Below are 12,147 nucleotides of genomic sequence, written 5' to 3'. Positions count from 1 at the left end.
TTCAAACCCACACGTCTCAAGATGGCATGATGTCCACCAGTCTAGCTATCGGCAGTTCAGAGGTTACCGAGATGTTGTGCACAAAGGAATCCAATGCGATAGTGTTTCCCGATGGAGCACTGACCACAGAGAATGAGGCTGAGAGGCCCACTGTCAATGCCCTAAAGGGATAGGGTTGAATCTAGTAGCACTCCCACATGAAGCACTCCACCTCTTCTAGGATGGAGTGATTGCAAATCTGTGGGCCTGTGAGTACCATGCCCTCTAGGTGATCAGTGAATAGTGGATCAACAATGAGTAGATGGCACTACAATGATACTCTTCCATCGTCGTTGTGATCGAGGTGACAAGTCAAAATAAGTGCATAATGTAGGTTGTTGAGGAGCCGTGCCGAATGGTCCCAGAGTTAGCCATTCCTGAGGAGGAGTCAATTGAGGTGTACATCTGCAAGCGGGCCTTAGGGGTGTGCGACAATCATACTATGATGATGAGGGTTCATTCAGAGTTGAACCTATAAACCATAGAATTACAATTAAAGGCCGAACCTTCAACTCCACCAGAAGTGAAGGAGAAGCGGGCAACTCCTGTCACAAAAGTAGTAGCAGCTGTGGATAGTGCAGTAGTAGACTATACACAATTGTTTGAGTAGTCATTTGAGTTCCTGACAAGCTTGCAGGAGGACCCCAATGTACAGCAGCTAGAGATGGAAGCGCGTGAGCTACAATAGCGCTATGATGAGGTCAAGGGTACAACACAAACCATCATGCTAACACAAAGACTAACAAAGCAGTGGGAGGCAAAGCAGTTGAAGGAATAGGTGGATGTAGCACTACATAAGGAAGTTGTGCTAACAGAAAAACGGAATTCGTCGCCAGATGAAGCTTACACAATTATAGGCTCTATTGAAGGCAAGCTCATGACTCTACAAGTGACTCAGGAAAATATTCATGCTAATAGTTTAGGAGCAGTGGTTGAGCAAATGGTTGAAGACGCAAAGCAGGGGGCTGGAAAATGCAAAACTGAGGTTATAGTCATATGAGCTGAACTAGAAAGTCTTCACACAAATATATTCATGTCTGTCAAGTGACTCAAGGGCCAGTCACGATGTTTGAGTTTGGCTCCTGTTGGGAACGGGATCCCCCAAGGACAGTTTTAGGGCTAAAAGCGCATGTTTTGGGTCGAATTTTGTAAGAGAATAATAAAGTCTCTGCATTTTGTGGTTGTGGAGCACGAAGGTGTCATGAGTCATGAAGGGTTGTCCACCCTTATTTTTGTAAAGTAAAGTCAGCTGTAAAATATCTACCCATGGTCCGTGGACCATGGGATTATTTAAAAAAAGGTAAGCTCTAAGTAGTTTTAGAGTCATGTCATGGAGTAAGATAGTCATAGCTATAAAGTAAGAAGTCTATGTTTCAAGTCATAGCATAGGTAGAGTCTTTGCAGATGAGTGTGCATAGGCCTAGGGTGGAAGTCCGCAGTTGAGTGTGCGGACCCCTGCAGTTATGTGCGTAGGGTGGATAGAGTCTGTAATCACTTGAAGATATAAATAAAGAGAAGTATTCTGCAAATTCTATGTCTTTTTTCTAGTTAATGCATCTTGTTTTATTATGTATGAACTTCATTTATAATGCTTTTATGATGTGCAAATGTATGTAATTACGCTAGTTAAGTGAATGCAAGTAAGAACATCTATTTACATGGTGCTAACTATGATTGTTTAATAAGATAAGTAAGACACTTATACTAGTTTGGGAATTTGCACGGTACGCTACCCTAGCAGTGTGAAAGTACCTAAGCCACAAGTTAGGGCTGCGTAAAGGTCCATCGTACCCTTTTGTGAAGGTACTGAAGAGCAGAATAGAGGGCTAGTATGGAAAGCCCTAGAACTAAGCAACCTATGTAAAGGCAATAATAGAGGGAATAATCCAACATCACGACCATCTCACAGTGCAAAAACCTGGTTCCAACATCCCCCCATACTGCTTTAGGTGAGACTACAGTCTGCGCTCCATGAGCTGATGCTGAAAGGGCCAGTTGTGTTGGAATTTGTTTGGCTAAATAACGTTGAACCTAGTTCAGGCCCCAACATGCCAACACTGGGATTTTACCTTCTATCTTAATCATGTTGGACTAACACTTTTCTTAATTCTCCTCTAGGCATGGATTAATTCTAGTAATGCTTCTATCCATGTCATTCAGGGTGAAGGATTCTTGAACATTTTTCAAGGCCCCAAAAATTCTATAGAAGATAATTCTCTCCACAACCACAACATTTTAGTGCTCCCCTTTCTTGAACATTGGTCCCCTCGATGTTTAAATATCTTTGTATGGATCGAATAAGAGGTTGAGTCCCTCATTGTTCATTATTTACTTTATTAAAAGTTGTGTTCTAGTGCATCTTACCAAAAATTTTAGAAGAGAAAAATTTAAGCCCTTCATCGCCTTGCATAAATCTATCTTTTCTTTTTTGGCTAATATTTTGAATTTACACTTTGTTTTTTTTTTTTTTTATAACAATTTTTATCCTTTTGAATGGAGTCATTCATTGTCTTTCAGTTATCATGCTCAATTTTTTCATTAAGGGAAAGGGTAAGATAGCTGAGAAATCATTGTACTTTAGACTTTTCCTTGCAAATATAGGAAACATATCACAAGATCTAGGTAAATTTTTCCACAATTACGTCCATGGTCATTTATCCTATCTTTAGGTCATTAATTTTTTTCCTTAATAATCATATTATCTCTTTGTTAAATATTTTTATTTAAAGAACATTTTAATCGCTTCCCAACTAATAGTTTTTTCTTAAATACTATGCACATTCCTGATCTCCTCCCACCATAATGATTCATTCCCTTATAGGTGATAAGTGGATAGTGTAGCTTTTAAATAGATAGGATATTCATACACCTGATAATATCTACTCATGTTAAGTAGCCATGCCTCTCTTGTTGAAATAAAGAATTACTTATAGGGGGGTGGAATCGATATGTATGATATTATTTTTACTCTTTTATTATGCTTACAGTCCCTTGTCATATTATTTTACTTGTGGGGGAATTCATTCACAAAAGAAGTGAACAAAAATTTCAAACATACATGTTCATACAACAATAACATGAGGAACACAAACATTTGACACTGTGTTTTTCGCCTGGAAACCTAGAGGGAAAAACCCACCAAATGTTTTGTTTGTATATGATGTAAATTAAACACCCACTTAATTACATTTCTTTGTTTGTGAGAACCCACCCACAAGAGGCACCAAACCCCTTTGGTAAGAAAGAAGAAACTTTCCAACAGACACCAACCACTTTAGAGTGCAAGCACACCCCTGCGCTTGACACTGTTCTACTATTTCATATAATTTTCAAACTGAAAATAGAGGCATACAAATTAGAAGTAAAATACCAAACCGGTTGGTTGTCGATTCAACTCTTGCACTTTATCTTTGCTCTCAGACAATTTTTCATTTCTTATTGCTCACAAAAGCAACTCCTTAGCACTCTGCCTCATACCTCGAGGGTTTTCTACTATCTTCTCTCCATCACTACAATCGTTGTTCTCCACACAACACACCTGTTGCACTTACTACTCTATCACTCAGTCTACTACTTGGTGCTTACAACACTTTGTATCTATACTCACCTCTTGCTGCTCAGCACTTCAAAAATAGGCTAAAAATGGTTTTTCTTCTCATAGGAACTCTTCACAAGGCAATATTTGTTGTTTTTACTCTAACTATCCATATGTACTTTGGCATGGATTTCTGTACTATTGTTGCATCTCCTGGTAATTTTATATCACAATATTAAATAGGCAATGGACCATGGAGCGTTTTACTGAACAGATGCATAAATCTCCATGTTCAGAAATTATTACTTAGATGGCCTACACACCCTTCGAAGAGTCCCATTCTTAGTTATTTCTCAATAGAGCTTGACAAACCTTAGGGATGGATACTGTCACTTCACTTATTTCTCCTACTCATGCACGTAAAGTAGCTTATTTCTTTCTCCATTCCACACAATCATCTCTGCAAAAAGATGTCTTTGATTCCTTATTATTGATTCTCCTATAGGTTTACCAATTCCAATGACCAACTCCCCTCATCATGCATTCAATTCTACTGCTTCCGACCCATACATCCTTTAACTAATTGTATTGCTTCATCAGAACAAGCCATGTTGTAACTTACACTAGTAGAATGTTACGATACTGTACTTCTCTGATATCCTTGTCCCCCTTAGCCTTTAGCTCCTTTAGCAAGTGTTTTCTCATAGGACTAGACCTGTGACTGATGGATTGGTAATATACCAGACCCCCTAATATCATAACTTACACAGTGGAAATCTTACGATATTTTTTTGTTCGATATCTTTGTCTCTTTTTGTAGTTAGCTACATGTGTGTTCTCCTTATCATGGGACTGAGAGGTTTTACCAAGGCTTAGATCTATATTGGAGCCCCTCAATATCATAACTTTCTCAGTTGAAATGTTACGATATTTCTATGTCCGATATATGATCCTTCGATATGCTTAGACGATGAGCCACTGCACTCTCTCGGGCCCACTTACATGTCGCCACATGTTCATCTAGAAGAGAGAGAAAGAGACTCGATCATCCTTAACTATGCATCAATACATTTAACTCACACAACAATCCTCAATGGTTTTTAACACTATTAGCCCTGTTCGATATCATAGCTTCTAAAATTTCCTCTCATAAGAAGCTTCGATATCCCGATATTCGATATGTCACCTAACCCAATATTTTATATGCCACCTACTCTGATATCCTGATATCCGATATGCCACCTAGTCCGATATCTCAATATCTGATACTCCAATGTATCGATGTTCTGATGCCCTCATGTGTTGCTCTCTGGGTTCCAATATAAGGTCCCTATGGGCTCCTATCTTTGATATTTCATCCTTCTTTAGGTTTCAAGTCCCTAGACTTTAGCAAACCATATCATTTGATTGAGGAGTCCATTTTTAGACTTCTGGATATCGTTGGAATGCTCATTTAGAGAAATTGTCAATAGAGAAGGCTCGATGTAGGCTTAAGGTCCATCAACTACCTATGAGATGGATGCAAACTCTTTGCCACATTCTTCTCCTTCACTCTTCTTATTATGCTTGGAATGCTCACCTCCCAACCACCATAGTCGTCATTGTATGGCTTCTTCAGTAAACCTTCTACTATGATGATTCTCTACACGAAGCCTACAACTACCATGCAATTCCATCTGGTCCATCACAATAGTTATCATTTTATGTATATTCTAGTATAAGCCTGCTTCTATGATGATTTTCTACAAAGCACTCCAACAACTATGGGATTCCTCCTAAAAAACACAGTAGTAATCAACTTATGGATTTTCTAACAATCCTGCTATTGTGATGATTCTATACATAAAGTCTTGCACCTATCATAGGAGAGGTCCTGAGCCATTACCGCATGCATTTTTTATGACAAGAATTCATGGCATCTAGGTTTAAATCGATGCCAACATTAATCCCAATACTAACATAGAACTAGCAATTGTCCAATAATCTCCCCCTTTGGTATTGATGGCAACACCATAATCTCCCCCTCAGGATAGGCATGATCTTCTCCGATGCCCCAGTAATCTTCTCTCCCTTTGACCTCAATGGAAAGGAATAATTCTTGAGATCCCACCCTGAACCATTGTAGCCTACTCTTCCATGGTTCCCACATGTTGAGTAGCTACAACCACCTACCAAAATGTATTCATTTGGAGAGAGGAGATACAACTCCTATCTAGTACCTAAGATATTAAAATGGTTCTCTTTTGAGTGGCTTAGTAAATATATCTAGAAATTTCTCTTTAGTGGAAACATATTCAAGTTTGACAATATTAGTTGCAACCTGTTCCATTAAGAAATGGAACTTTATAGGACTATGTTTAGTCTTTGAATGCATGACTAGATTTTTGGAGATGTTGATGGAACTTGCATTGTCACGCATTATTGGAATGGGACCAATAAGCTCTAGCTGAATATATTTCGAAGTTTTCTTCAGCCACAGAATCTGCATACAACAGGTAGTAGCAACAATATACTCTTCTTCAGCAGTTGATAAAGAGATGGAGGCTTGTTTCTTACTGACCCACAACACCAAGCAGTTTCCTAGGAATAAAACTATGCCAAAAGTACTCTTCCTGTCATCAAGGCTTCCAACCCAATTTGCATCTATGTAGGCCTTCAACTTGAATTCTTTGCTCTTAACATACCACAATCCATACATTGTTGTTTGTTGAAGATATTTGAAGATCCTCTTAATAGCAGCAACATGAGTCTGACACAAAAAAGCTTGAAATATGGCTACAAGCCCCACTTCTTGCATGATTTCTAGCCTTGAAGTTATCAGATACAATAATCTTCCTATAATTGATTTGTGTTTAGTCTGATTTACTAGTGGTGTTCCATCTTCTTTGCACAACTTCTAGCCTATAGTCATAGGTGTGCTTACTGGTTTGCAATCTTTCAGCCCAAATTTCTTCAGAGTTTCCTTTGGATTAGCATATAAACACTCCTTGTGGAGACTAAGCAATTTGCAGACCCAGGAAGAAGGAAAGCTCTCTAACCATGGAAATTTCAAATTTTGTTTGCACACATTTTGTAAATAATACCCCAACTATTCAATATCGCTTCCAAATATTATATCATCCACATACACAACCTCTATCAGTAGATGTTCTCCTTTCATATTTACATATAAGTTACTATCAAATATACCTATCTTGAATCCTTGCTGCTGAAGGTATTTATCCATCCATTCGTACCATGCTCTGAGAGCCTATTTTAGTCCATACAAGGCCTTCTTCAATTTGCATACAAACCCTTCAACTAGGGTGACTATAAATCCTTTTTGCTACTCAATGTAAACTTCTTCTTCTAAATCTCATTTGAGAAATTCATACTTCACATACATGTGATATACCATTATATTCTTTTGGATAGCAAAATCAAGGAATTTCTTGATAGCTTCCGATAGTTCTATTGGTGCAAAGGTTTCCTTGAAATCTACCCCTTCTATTTGGGCATACCCTTTGTAGACCAATCGAGCCTTGTTCTTGATTACTTGCCCATGTTCATTTAGTTTCTTTCTGAAAACCCATTTGGTTTCAATAACATTTTTCTCTCTAGCCCTTGGAACAAGCTCCCAAGTGGGTTTCAATAATATTTTTCTCTCTAGCCCTTGGAACAAGCTCCCAAGTGTCATTATTTTTAATCTAATCAAGTTCTTCATTCATAGCTTTCACCCAGAACTTGTCCTCACTTGCTTGAGAGAGGTTCATGGGTTGTATCTATGATAACATAGCCATATCTGCATAACTTCTATGGCCAACAAGTTTCCTGCTGGTCTAGACACCATGTATTTGATATCCAAGTAACTAACTCTGGATTTTCATTTTGTACATACCTGGAGGGTGTCTTTGGCCTCAAAGTTATGTCGCTTCCTCACCTTCACTGTCTAAATCTGTTTCCTTGCTATAGGATAAAATGGATGACGTAAAATGGAGATACCCTAAAGGGTCTTCCTGAGATCCTTGGTAGACTGTAAGATTATCTGTAGCTATGACAAAGCTACATGTATGTCCATATTCAATGAATAGCTATCAAAGAAAAATATATTCATTAGCTCAAGCCTCCGTGTAGATTTTCTGGAGAGCAGAATGCCGCTAGGTGGAAGTCCCCTAAGGTTGCTCCAAATCAAGTCCTGCACACAGAAGAGACAAGCATTATCACAACATGCAACTTTGATAATTGATATACGAATATATAAAAGACATCTAGTTACACATAACTAAGCTACTCATGCTAAAAGGTATTGGAAAAACAACTAAATGAATGATAGAAGTAGCACCATAGAGTACATAGTACAACTGTAGTTCTATATTAATGTCAGAAGAGTGATTACAACCATCTGTTGCATCAGCCTTCCCTTACCCCTCTAGATTCTCTCTCTCTCTCCCTTCTTACCAACTTCTTATGCTTAGATTTGAGACTATGCTCGACAATCAAGTAAGCTATCCTTTCAAATGATCTAACCTCTATCACCATAGCCCTAGCTCTGCTTATGTATCATTCGAGTTAGGGTTGCCAAGTTCCTCCATGAGTTTCTTTAGGTAAAAGTAATGGTGTTACCATGGTTTTGAGCTCTTTCCCATTTATCTCCCTCATTAGGATTAGAAATCCCCCAAATAGGTTGAGCTCTATATGTTTCCATACTTTTCCGAGTATATTTAGGAGGGAATATAGAGATATTAATGAGTCAATTTGCTCCTTTGACCTCTATATTCTCATTAGGATCCACTAATGTTGTCCCCGAACCAACAAGTAGAGTTAGTAGGGTCACTAATGCTCCCTTAGGCTTACAAAGAAGCTTTATAAAGAATGTTGTCAGTGTATAGATAACGTTAGTGTGGAAACAAGGCTTATGATTTTGGCTATTGCTTTAGCCATCATGTCTTTCTCCTCTGAGATGATGAGGAGGTAATTTTGTTGTATAACAAATTCCCCCTAAAGTGTGAGATCACAAGTTACGATCATGGCCAAAATACTTTACTTAACTATAATTTTCCTTCTTTGACAAAAAGAGAGAGAGGATCGGAGCTTCGGGAGGTACGGGAAACCTGATACAACACACATATATATAAAACAACTAAAACCATGTTCTCAGTTGGGCATTCCCACGCTTAGTAGCTATGTCAGGGTGATTTTCTCATGAAATAGATGTGACGATGTTGGCCACCGATAAGCACAATATGGATCAGGTGTCATAATAGTATCATTCTCATGAGCTAACTGCAAAAAACAATAGACACAACTTGGGATAGGAAACAAGGTTGAGTGATGCAAGCCTTTGCCCAAGGTCTTGATTTCTGCTTCATCGAACAACATAGATCAATACATGTGAATATATGTGTTGATGTCGAACATGCACAAAATTGTCTGATTATAACTCAATAATGGAGACCGTTAATAGATGCGAGGAAGGCCACCAATAATGGTGATGGTGTCTAAGATGCACAGTACAATCTAGCGAGTCTGAAAAATGTTTTTGTTGTCAAACACCCGTACAATCACTTAACCAGGAGCCAATAATGAGAACTCCTGATCAAACACAAGGTGACCTGGCACTAATTTCTGCAAGTACCAAGGCACTGAATGTGTTTCTAGGTTGTCTTCATAGATAGAGTGTTGAAGTCAATAGGAATGTACCTGTCGAAAGGTAGGCAATGATGTGTCCTGCATCAACCGACACAAAACGGGACAAGAATGATTTGCTTTTGGAGGAATCTTTGAGAATTGGGTCTAAATGATAGAGGGCATAATGAAAGGATATGCTCGACGGATTGATGGAGGAAACAAAAGGTTAACCCTTCAACAATAGAAGGCTTGACAACGGTTTTAACCATGCAGCACTAGAATCATGAACACAAAAGATTGTTAGGATACAGAGATGCAAGAACATCGAGGTATTTTAGGCTAAAATCATAGGATGATAGGATTCATATTGAGAGGCCATCACAAGGAAGGTTTATCTGAGGGAGTGGCTTGTTGAAGGGAACGACTATTGCCAAACCACACTTTCTAATACTGAATATAGTTGTATTGTCTACTTTCCCCATATGATTAGTTTAGTGAGTCCAGATGGGTAAGCTCATTAATCTTTCCATATTTTTAAGAGTCTGAGAAGGACCGCGAAAAGAGCGACTCTATGCGCTATCTGATTAGTTTAATGACTCCAGACAGGCAAAATCATCGATCTTTTCATGTTTTAATAGTCTGAAAGGATTGTAAAAATAGCAACTCTATACCTCGTCTATTTAATTTAATGAGTCCAAACGTGACAACTCGGTGGCCTTTTCATATTTAGAGAGTCTGCAAGATCGTAAAGAATGACTCCAGGGTGGTCCCTTTCTCATAGTTTTTAATAGGGTGCGACGAAAGTTTAATAGTAAACCCAAATTAGTTACTTTTCTATGAGTTGATCTATTGGGTCCAGATAAAGAGAAACCTATGCTCAATAGATGTTGACCTCATTTTGTTACAAGTACGAGGAGATGGACAAAACTCGATTTTCGTCCTGAATTTTTAATGAGTCACGTGACGATAAACTCAATACCTTCATCAAATTTTAACGAGTCAAATGAAGAAAACTCTAGGTATCTTTTTCAATTTATTGAGCAATGAAAAAGAGGTAAATGAACTACTCATTCCTTCTTCTTAGATTTAACGAGCCTAAAGAATGGGAAAACTAGTGAATTTTTGATTTAAGAGCAAGAAATGGTCCCAAAAAAAGCAAGTGATGTGGTTGTTGCCGTAGATTTTTAATGAGCCCGGTGACAAAAACTCGGGATTTTTTCAGTTTAACGAGTGAGAAAAATACCTAAAATAATGCTCGGGTCATATTTATAAATTTTTAATGAGCCTAAAGAAAAAACTAGGGATTTTTTCAGTTTTATGAGTCAGTGTTATCACTCAGATGTCTTCCCTAGAAGTTATCAAAGAAGGAATAGTCTGAGATAACCACAAACCCAATCTTTTAGACTCAGGTTCTAGCCAACCTAAGTGCAGAGAGGGCTCTCTCTTTATAATTTAAATTTGCTTTATGTGGGAGTTTAGGCTAGTTATTAGTGCTCATGATGTTTTGGCTTTGATTGGGTTGTGGAATTAAGAAAATAGATGTGCAGAACAAGTATTTAGTCCATTGGGCTATGGAGTCAATCAAAGAGTGGATGAAATGGATCAGATAAATCACTAAACTAAGAGCTCACAGGGCAGGATAGCACAACAAAAACCAAATCTACAAGTTCAAATGGATGAGGTAGTCCTAACCAGGGCAAAGGGCAATGAAGAATCCTTAACCGGGATTAAGATGAATAAAATAAGGATGATCAGTAGCAAAGGGAAACTAAGAATCCTATACTATGGACCAAAGTTGGGTGGGGGGTAGGGGGGAAACTATGGTAGTGAGGGAGCAATTAAGAATTCCCAGACCAAGATAGTTTAGTAGAAAACATATAGAATGTAAAGAGTTAAAACAAAGACCATTTAAGCTAATTCGAAGATATCATTCCTTGTTTACTTTTCAGATTTCTTAAGATCTACACATGTGAATATTTATAACATGACAAGAAAACAATATTTAAACTGAAGAGAAAATACTTATTTGGTTCAAATTGTGCACAAGAATCCAGTGAAATGTCATTAGGTTTATTTCATGACCCAGCAAAACCAGTCCAGTCTTGAATACAATAGCTCCTTATCTTAATATAAAATGTCTACAAAAATGTATTTTAATCCACCCTAATTACTTCAAAATATGAAGTATTTATACAAAAAATGTTACAAAATATCTCATAACAATATGAGAATTATTCAAGGAAACCAAAAATATCTTTAGCACGAAGATAGAGACAGATGGAGAACTACCTTCTTGTTGTCCCTTTTATTGTGACTGTGCTGGCTATTGTAATTCAGGTTTGCCTCTTTCAATTACATTATAGTTGGATGTTGGAATCACTTTCTATATTCTTCCTACTGATACTCTTTACCTGCTACACTTAGACTCTATTTTACCTGTTTTAACTGGCAGCCACATAGATTTACTGTAGTAATTTTATAGTAAATCTGTTAGTTTCATCCACCATTCATTGTTAGGTAATTTCATCCTTATCATATTTCTATATATCTCGTCAGCTTCTGTATACTTGGAAAAATTGGGCCTATTGACAAACAAGTGCTTGACCTCATGCTCTATGAAAAACAAATTTTCCAGACTATCATATAATACCTTTCTAGTGGGCAAATTTTTTACCCCTGAAGTGCTAGCTTGGATGGTGGCCAACTTGTTTAGTCTTTTAACATAATCATCTTGGGTCATCAGCTTGTAATGTATTACCATAGGACTAGGAAGTCCTTTTTCCCATAAAATACCAAACTTTGTAATAAATCTATTAATGTCTGCTTGGATGCTTTGGCACCTTTTCTCCAGATTGAGCATAAGGTTCCTCTTAGTGAGAACCTTATTTATTTCTATGATAGGTCTTTCTCTATCTTCTATTTCTAGTTCATCAAGCTAGTACCTGTTTCTATTGTTGAAAAATTCT

The sequence above is a fragment of the Pinus tabuliformis genome, chromosome 2_1 (assembly GCF_031772625.1).
Source record: "Pinus tabuliformis cultivar Carrire ecotype Pingquan chromosome 2_1, CPIR1, whole genome shotgun sequence".
Taxonomy (NCBI): Eukaryota; Viridiplantae; Streptophyta; class Pinopsida; order Pinales; family Pinaceae; genus Pinus; species Pinus tabuliformis.
Note: the sequence above shows the minus strand (reverse complement) of the source record.